The sequence below is a fragment of the Eumetopias jubatus genome, unplaced genomic scaffold, assembly GCF_037043125.1.
Source record: "Eumetopias jubatus isolate StellerSeaLion01/CBP00866 unplaced genomic scaffold, mEumJub1_p1.0 scaffold_8, whole genome shotgun sequence".
Classification (NCBI taxonomy): domain Eukaryota; kingdom Metazoa; phylum Chordata; class Mammalia; order Carnivora; family Otariidae; genus Eumetopias; species Eumetopias jubatus.
In genome coordinates this window covers 32,789,562-32,799,090 of record NW_028274814.1, presented here as the reverse complement: position 1 = coordinate 32,799,090, position 9,529 = coordinate 32,789,562, and positions in this window count along the sequence as shown.

Here is a 9,529-nt window from a genome sequence, read left to right as displayed (position 1 = left end):
CATGATATCGGCACGGTGATATACGGAGCAGAGATACTTGTAAACGCATCTGAAAACAGCATGGTGACCCAAAGATATCATGACTTATTAAAATGAATTCATATATACTCTGAAATATTTATCATTTATTCCTCTCAAAATGTGTTAATTTTGTTTGGACATAACATTTGCTGGAGAATATCCAAAGCATTTAATACTCTGAACATCAGTGTATGGTAAGATTGTTTAAGCAAGGACCTAAGTTAAAAAAAAGTGCCAAATAAAGTTAGAAACTCAAATTATGTACAGGGACCTTGTAAGTTATAGCTTCCGTGTTGGTAAAATGATATTTAAACATGATAAAATGATTTTACTTGCCAGGGGCTCTCGGAGGTGGGCCACCCAAGAGGGGAGTAATCCTTAGCATAGCAGGGAGGGTGGTCTGGACCCGGTGAATCCCCCTGCTGAAGACCTCTGATCCCACACTGCCCTGCGGACCAGACCCCCTGCACCGAAGTCCAGCTTCACAGTGTCTGGAAACGACCCTGATCAGGCAATGTGTGCACACCAGATGTAACAGCCTGGAATAGAGAATGTCACTTGGGAGCAAGTGGATGAAAGGGTCTCTAATTCATCCCACTGAAGAAAACACAAGGGTCACATTTTTCCCCATTTGTTTTACTTATTCAGAAAATCAATCACAGTGGAAGGAATATGTATTACAATGAACAGATACTAGGCATCTTCTCTTGGAAATAAAGTATGGGCAATTAGGTCATTAGCAAATGCATATAAATAAATAGAAACATATGTATAATAAATTATTATATGTTATAGTATATATTTTATGCCCATCTCTGGTGGCGCGCAGACAGAGAACCAGCTCAGCACTCTACAGGTTCTCCAGAACCAGGACTGTCTCACTAGCACAGATCGATTTGAGGGCAAGTATCCATGACTTTTCTACGTGTATCGTTAAGCAAAGCTTTATCCTTGATTCTGCATGAATCTCACCTCCTCACCACCTACCTATTGAGATAAGGACTGTTGATGGACGCCTGGGTGGCTCAGTGGGTTAAGCGACCGCCTTCAGCTCAGGTCATGATCCCGGAGTCCTGGGATCGAGTCTTTCATCTGGGTCCCTGCTCATCGGGGAGCCTGCTTCTCCCTCTGACCCTCTCCCCTCTCATGCTGTTTCTCTCTCTCTCTCTCTCAAATAAACAAATAAATAAAATCTTAAAAAAATAAGATAAGGACCGTTGAGGTCAATTATTTGTAAATTATTATTTTTGTCTGGAATTTTCCTTTTTTTTTCTTCCAAACTTGACCTTTTCCACTTCATGTTCCAGAATCCATCTCCTTCCCTACAGTAGGTAGGTCTGCTTCTGTCACCCTCATGCTGATGTGCTCAGTTCAGGCACAACAAATGAGGCCGTGACCAGGGGTGCCTGAGATGTGGCAGCAGGAATCATCTCATACAGAGTCTCAGAGAGCTAGAGGGGAGGGGATGCCCGGGCAGCAATGCAATGTTGCAAAAAAGAGTGAACGTGTTTATGAAAATGGAAAGGTGCAGAATTCTCCAAAGATGAGCATCAGGGATTCCTATCTCGATCTGTTCAGCTGTTGTGGAAAAGACGTGCGTGGGCAGTTCGTCTCAGTGAGGCAGGTGGTTGGCCAGGTGTCTGCTCATCTTCACCTACTTGCAAAGGTGTTCTTACCTAACCACATGTAGGTAAACCGTCAGTATGAGAGGCGGGTTACAAATCTTCCTTTCCTTCTCATTTTTTTTCTTATTTAAATCTTAGCCAGCCATGATAATGAAATGAGCTTAAATCTAACAGTTGAACGATTTGAAATCATTTACAAATATTTAGGTCAAATGCTTATCTTTTAGATGGATTGAAATCTCTATTAAAGGAGGCCGTGGAAGGACTAGCAGCACTAGAGCTTCATTTTTACATCACATTACGGAATTCCAAAGTTAATTGTGTCTGTTAACCCTTCCTGTGCCACATGGTAAAATCCAAGACCTTTGCGTCTGCAAGCAAACAATTTTTCTGCCGTGACACAGGAAAAGGGCTAAGGAACCAGAAAGGCAGGAAAATTGAGTTGGCATAATTCTTTATTTAATGTCACATTTCTAGGGACAGAAGAATTTATAGAATTTTGTCAGATGGAGATGCATTTCGAATATAAAGAGGGGAGTAGTCCATGTGCAAATAACAGGACATTGCAAAACAAGACACTGAATGATTTTGAGAGATTTAGAGCACGTTTGTGTCTTCTATTCCGCAGGACAATAAAAGAACTTTGATCGACTCATCTACTGGTAGGTACCTCTTTTTGTCTCTGGACATGCCTTAGATTTACTAGATGTCTATAAGGTGCCTCGCCCCTTGTTCATCCTCTGTCTGCAGCCTGGGAAGGGCTGGAGGTGAGCACTGTGTGGACTGCACGGGTACTGGACTGCAGAGACCTGGCGGGACTCCACACTGTGTCCGGGATCTCTTCAGGCCGTCTTCAAATTCTCTCTTGTTACAAAGCCACATATAAATAAAACGTGAATAAATAGATAAATGCATTCATTTGTGGAAATAGAATTAGCATATATACAGGAAAGTGATACACTGAAAAGTACGAACGACCAGTGTCCATTCCTATTTTTCTCTCATTTCTATATCACGTGCCACATACAGGGTGAGTGCATGTCAGGGAATTTCTAACATCCTGAAGCCAGGTGCAGTGAGAGATTCATCACAGGGCGCCACTTAGTATATGGGGAATATTTTCCAAAACTAATAAAAATAATTGTCTGCATCTCCGTGGACATTTCAACATAGCGTTAACTCAGACCTTGACATGCGTACTTAGGTCATGCATGGTACTTCTGTCACCAGAGTGTGCTCGAAGACAATGCAATTTCCCGAGTGCTCTCATTTTGGTAATTTTTTAAAAAAAGTTTTAGAACAAATAGTCCTAAAACAATAGGGCTGTTTAGAGCTGTTTAAAAATCTACTAGCTCTTTTAAATTTATTTGGAAAAGCATTTTCGAAGGACTAAATACATCTATGATTTAGATAAAAGGGGAAAGTGAGAGACATGTTAACTCTACCCAAAGAAAAAGAGTAGACACCAAGGAAAATATGCAGATTTTATGATTTTTTTAAAAAGTGCTTTTAATCCAGAAACCTTAATTAAGAGAAAATTCTACAAAGAGTTATTCAAAATTCAGGGATGGTGAGAATTGAAGTCTCTTTGGTAGTCTTTACCTGAACTATTCTCGGACATGCATGCATTTTTCTTTACTTACTAGTTTCTTGCAAACTAATACTTTTCATGCCCACATGCAAGTCACTGCACAAACTGGGAAGCTATAGTTTGGCTAAGTAATTCCACGCTCACATGAGGATGGTTATACCAAATGACCACATTGCTCTGTATGTGGGCTGCTTCCTTCATCCCTTTAAATCCATGTAGAGTTCCATTACTGAGGAAGGAAAAATTAGCCATGGTCTCTGCTCAGGGTGTTCCATAAATTGATAACCTTTACCTTTCCAAGATTTTCTCTCTATACAAGGGGGGGTGTTCATTTTTCATGTCTTTCTAAATATATTTCCCCTAACCAAAATTGCTTTTGGTAATTGGGTAGTTTTTTTTCCTTTTTTTTTTTTAGAGTTTTTAAAAATTTATTTATTTGAGAGAAAGCAAGAGCGAGAGTGAGCAAGGGAAGGAGCAGATGGGGAGGGAGAGAGAGAATCAAGGCACGGGGCTCGATCTCACGACCCTGAGATCATGACCTGAGCTGATATCAAGAGCCAGATGTTTAACCGACTGAGGCACCTAGGCGCCCCTGGACATGTTTTCTTTCTTTTCTCTTTTTCTCAAAGTTCATAATTTCTGAACTGTTTTTCCCTCAAATTGTCTAAGAGCCTGTGAGCTGAAGAAATAAGTTGTGTGTAAAGGTGATATTGGTGCTGTTAATGAAGTAATTACAAAGGCAGCTAACATTTAGAAGTGAAGCTTTTTTTCAGGGCACTGGGGCTTATGTCTGTATTCTTATTTCCAGTCCCAGGTGGGCCCCCATGACCCAAGGCTGTGTCTCCGGGCAGCTTGGAGGTGAGCACAGAGCTGAGTCAGCCTCGGGCCCCACTCTCACGGGACGTCTTCCGGGCTGAGCAGGCACCGTCTGTCAAATGTGACACTAAAAAAAAAAAAAAAAAAAAAAAAAAAAAATCCTGCCTAATCATCTTTTCTAACTTGGTTTCTTTGAAAGGAAAGTTTAAATCACTTTGTGAAACATGAGCAGGACTATTTATGATGTATCTGGCCTCATTAATATGATGATTCAGCTTATGGGTTCATTTTGTTTTTGAAAATGGTCATTGACCAGATATTCTATTCAGCGGTTTGAAATAACTTTTGGAGAGAAGAACCTTATGATCTCATAAAGACATATATTATTCAACCAAATCTGTTTTTAATAACTGGTTTAAGTTCCATTTTAATTGACATTCTAATAAGGTAGGGAATAAAGATTCAATTTTCTGTGCTAACATGCTGCTGACTTTTAATATAAAAGATTTATATAGAAACACTTGTTCTGTAGAATATATTTTGTAATTACACACTAAAAAACACATTGATGACACCTTCAATGTAGAATTAATGATATTACAATACTTATTATTGATTTGTATAATGGGCAACATAATAAGCATTATTGATTTTCCCATTACATTCCAAATAAAAATGTTTCTCCAATAATAATACAAAGTCTCCTTAATGAAGGATTGTTGAGAACTTCAACTGAATCCACTGTGTTTTCACCTGCTTCTGCTAGCTTCTGGATGGAGCAACCAACCCTGAGGGCAGTCAAGAGAATGGTTTAAAACCAAGCATGAAGAATTTGCAAAGAGGGTGTTATCTGCGGAAAGAAGTTTTGAAAGTTTCTTTACTGAAACAAATGACATAAATGAAATAATGTCCATGTTCTAATACACACATCCTATGAATTTGACCTTGTTTGGAAAAAACGGTCTTTGCAAATGTAATTAAGTTAAGGAGCTTATGCTGAGATCACCCTGGATTATCCAGGTGACCCTAAATCCAATGACAAATGTCCTCATCAGAGGCAGGAGAAGACACACAAAGAGGCTGAGGAAAGGTGACGATAGAGGCAGAGAGTGGAGAGATGCACCCAAAAGCCAAGGATGCTGGGGGGCCACCGGAGGTCGAAAGAGACAAGGGAGGATTCTCCCAGAGTCTCCAGAGGGGTGTGGCTCTAAAAAAAACTTGAGTCTGGACTCTTGGACTCCAGGACCGTGAGAGAATCAACTACTGTTATTTCAAGCCACCAGTTTGTGATAATTTGTCCTGATAGGCACAGGAAACCAATCCCAGAAATGGCTCCCAACAGCAGCATGCCCAGTAAGACAGAAGGATCCTCTGAAAAGCTGGTAAGGGGCTTCCAACATGGCTCTGCATTATTGTAGGGTCCCTAAAGCCTTCTGGTGTATGGGTCCAGCAGAAAAAAATACAAACAAATTAAGAAACAACTTGATTTTGCCGGCACACGTGGGAGATTTAATGCAGCAGAGGCATTAATGAGACTGATCAGAAAAAGCAGAAGGCTGATATTAACATGGAAGCAAAGATAATACTGTCAGTTAGACTAGTATGTGCATTCCAGCGAAACTCCAACATCATGTTCCTATCAGAAGCCCTACATGGGAAGTCAAATGAAAACCAAGAGGTTGCTTATTGTGCAAACATCGGAACAAGGGAGATGAGTTAGCCAACATCATTTGATGACACCCAAAAGCTAAATAGCCCAAAACATCTATTTCACTATAACAATTTATTACCAATAAGATTGGGATACTACACATTCATTTTTAAGGCTGTCCTCTTTGATGTCACTGGAAATATGTGTTTCTGGGTGTTTTCTCTTTCTTTCTCAATCTCCTCAATGCGAACCACAAGACTCCCTTCTGGGGACCCCTCCAATCTTGTGGCACATGGTTACCTTCATCAGACCCCTAACTGGTCTTCCTAGTCTGGGAGACCATTCACAGTCTTCAAATGACTTCACAGGTTTTCTGTGCTGACCTGCTAGGGATTCGCTTCAGAGCTCACCCTTCGAAGAGGTCTCGCTGGCAGCTGCCCTCCACCTAGGCTGCCCCAAAACCATGGTTTCCAGCCACCAAGGCGCAGGGGCCTCTGGCAGTGCTCTTATCTTTACTCATCGCTAACCCAAATCCAAAGTCACAAAATTCCGAAGATAAAATTAAATTGGATAGAAAAGGTAGCTGACCTTCAGATAAAGTCATTTTGAAGAGTTTTCAGTTAGATGTGACAAAATAAGAAGATACAAATAAGGCTGCTCCAGAGGGAGAGCTGATAAATGGCCAGGAAAGAAGCATCTTTCTCTAAAATTATCAAGTCTTTGTTATCAAGAGAAAAATAACCATGTATTAAGCCAAGTATGCTCTTTGCCCATTTCCTACTTTGAAAGAGGAACTCGTTTTCCCAGGAAAATACTACTGCACCTGGAAATACAGTTCATGCCATTCACAAGAGACATTTAAAGTCTTATTCATAAAAGGCCAAATATTAAGTACGTGCTAAAAACTGAAAATTAAGTTTTTGTTTTCAAAGAACTTCTTTGGCTTATTTACTATATTCTGGCTCTGTAATTATACTGAATTTACCATATAAAAGACTTTCAATTACAGCTTGAGGATGAAGTGACTAGTTAGCATGCATACAAATTGAAAATCCTAACTTCCTCTATTCTAAGGCCTTTTGCTGATGAAATGTAATTCTTATTTTTAGATTTTAGAAGATGGAAGTTTTGGTCAGAAAAATTGCTGGAGCGTATTTGCGGTTCCACTTAAATTAAATGATACCCTATTTATTTCTCAAGTAAATTGGTTTTCACAAGTACCTACCAGCAGATTAGACACAAGCTTCTTTTTCCCCCACACCTACATAATCTATTTTTGGTGACATTTTCAATCAGTGGTTAGGCAGAGGGGCACAGAAATATGCTACATCATCAGAATGTATTCAGAATCTCCTCAGAAAGTAGTCCCCTGTGATGTTTCTCCTTCCAGATGAGTAGTCCAGACAAAATAGCCTGGATTTCCTGAACATGCATTTTTTTTCCCCCGAAACCTCACTGACACACACACACACACACACACACACACACACACACACACACACACATTCAGGGCATACACTCCAGTCAAAACTCAAATTGTATTTATTAGGGTTATGGTATTTTTTAGCTTTATTGAGCTATAATTGATATTCAGAAATCTGCACACATTTAAGGTATAGATCTTGAGTCTGAACATATGCATATACCTGTGGCACGATGACCACAACCAAGGTACCAAACATATCCATGACTTCCAAAAGTATGGCTGTGTTCTTCCATGCTTTGTATGTTTGGTGGTGAGAACACTTAACCTGAAGTCTACTCTCTTTACTTACTTTAAAGTGCAGAATACAGTGTTAACTAAAGGGAAAATGATGCAGAGCAGATCTTGACAACTTATTCAACCTATGCAATATAAACTTTATACCCACTGAACAAATTTCCTCTTCCCTCACTCCCAGCCCCTGGCAACCACCACCCTGCTCTCTACTTCTCTGAGTTTGACTACTTTAGATACCTCATATAAGTGAAATTATGCAGTATTTGTCCCGTGATGGACTTCTTTCACTTAGCATGATGACCTCTAGGTTCATCCATCCATATTGTGGCAAATAGCAGGATTTCCTCCATTGACTACATCAATAGAGGAAGCTTCTTCACAGCAAAAGAAGCTTCTTCACGGCAAAAGAAACAGTCAACAGAGTGAAATACAACCAATGGAACATGAGAAAATATTTGCAAATCATCCATCAGATATGGGGTTAATTTCCAAAATATATAAGGCATTCTTATAACTCAACAGCACAAAGAACCCAAATAACCCAATTAAAAAATGAGCTAAGAACTTGAATAGACATTTCTCCAAAGAAGACATCCAGATGGCCAGCAGGTACCTGAAAAGATGCTCAACATCACTCGTCATCAAGGAAATGCAAGTCAAAACCACAATGAGAGATCCCCTGACACCTGTTAGAATGGCTAGAATAAAAAAGATAAGAGATAACAAATTCAGGTGTGGACGTGGAGAAAGGGAGCTGTTGATGGGAATGCAAACTGGTGCAGCCACTCCGGACAACAGTATGGAGCTTCCTCAGAAAGATAAAAATAGAATTACATCATCATCCAGCAGTCCCACTTCTGAATATTTATCCAAAATAATTGAAATCAGGATCTCAAAAAGATATCTGCATTCCCATGGTCATTGCAACATTATTTACTGTAGCCAAGACCTAAAAGCAACCCAAGTGTCTGTGATGGGTGAATTAATAAAGAAAATGTGATATATATGTATATACATACACACACACAGACACAATGGGATATCATTCAGCCTTAAAAAAAGAAGGGTTATATTCCCTAAAAACTGGAGTGTATTGAAGCCAACTCGTGTGTAGTTTTTGGAGGAAGGTTTAGACGTGCTTTAACCATTAGACTTTTGGGTGCTTAAATCTATGTGTAGCATGGACTGCAGAAAGACATGAGGATACTCAGTGCTGTTCCTATAATAAAGACGAGGTTTGCAGACCTACATAGCTTAACTAAGTCAGTTATTTGTCATCACAATAACACTGCCTAACAAACAACCACAAAAGCTTGGTGAAGTATCTAAGTATGCCTGTGGGCAGTTCTCACAGTCGCGGGTGGGCCAGCTCGAATGCCAATGGCTGACTGACACACGTTTCTCTTCTCCCCCCAACAGGACCACCGGTACAGTGGGGGCACGGTTGTCTCATAACAATGGCTATTGTCAGCGGCGAGTACAGACCCAATTGTGCAAACACTTCCCCAGCATTTCTTGCATCCTTTTGTGTGGCCAAAGCAGTCCTGTGACTGAGGTCAGGTCTAAGGTGGAAATCACTGCAATGTCCCACAGGGAAGGGCAAGGATGCCGGGGAGGACCATTGATTCCAATCGACTAAGTCTGCCCACAGCTATTCACTTTGCTTCCACTTAGAAAATATGCTTAAGCCCATCCCCAGGATTATCCCAAACCTCATCACAGTATTAAATGTGCTGTCCAGGATCTTGTGACTTTTTAGATCCATGTGTCTGCTCTTGATCCAAAGAACTGTGAACTATAAAGACAAATGACCCAACACTGAAACACCCAACACATGTGGTGCAAAATGGGCAAGATAACCATGGTCCACATCTTCACTCGATGGGAAGACAGAGCTCCAGAGCCTCCCTGGTCCACAGCTCCTCCCTGAATCCTGGTAGGGGTGCATTGCGGGCCCTCTTTCATCTTGGGGTGGGGACAGGCTTTGCCCTCTGCCCAGGCTTCTTGCCTTCTTCCGTAGACGCTGGAAGACATGCCTCCCACACAGATTTCTCACCTTGGTTCCTACCATGGACAGTTTCTGGTCCAGAGAAACTTCCTACGAG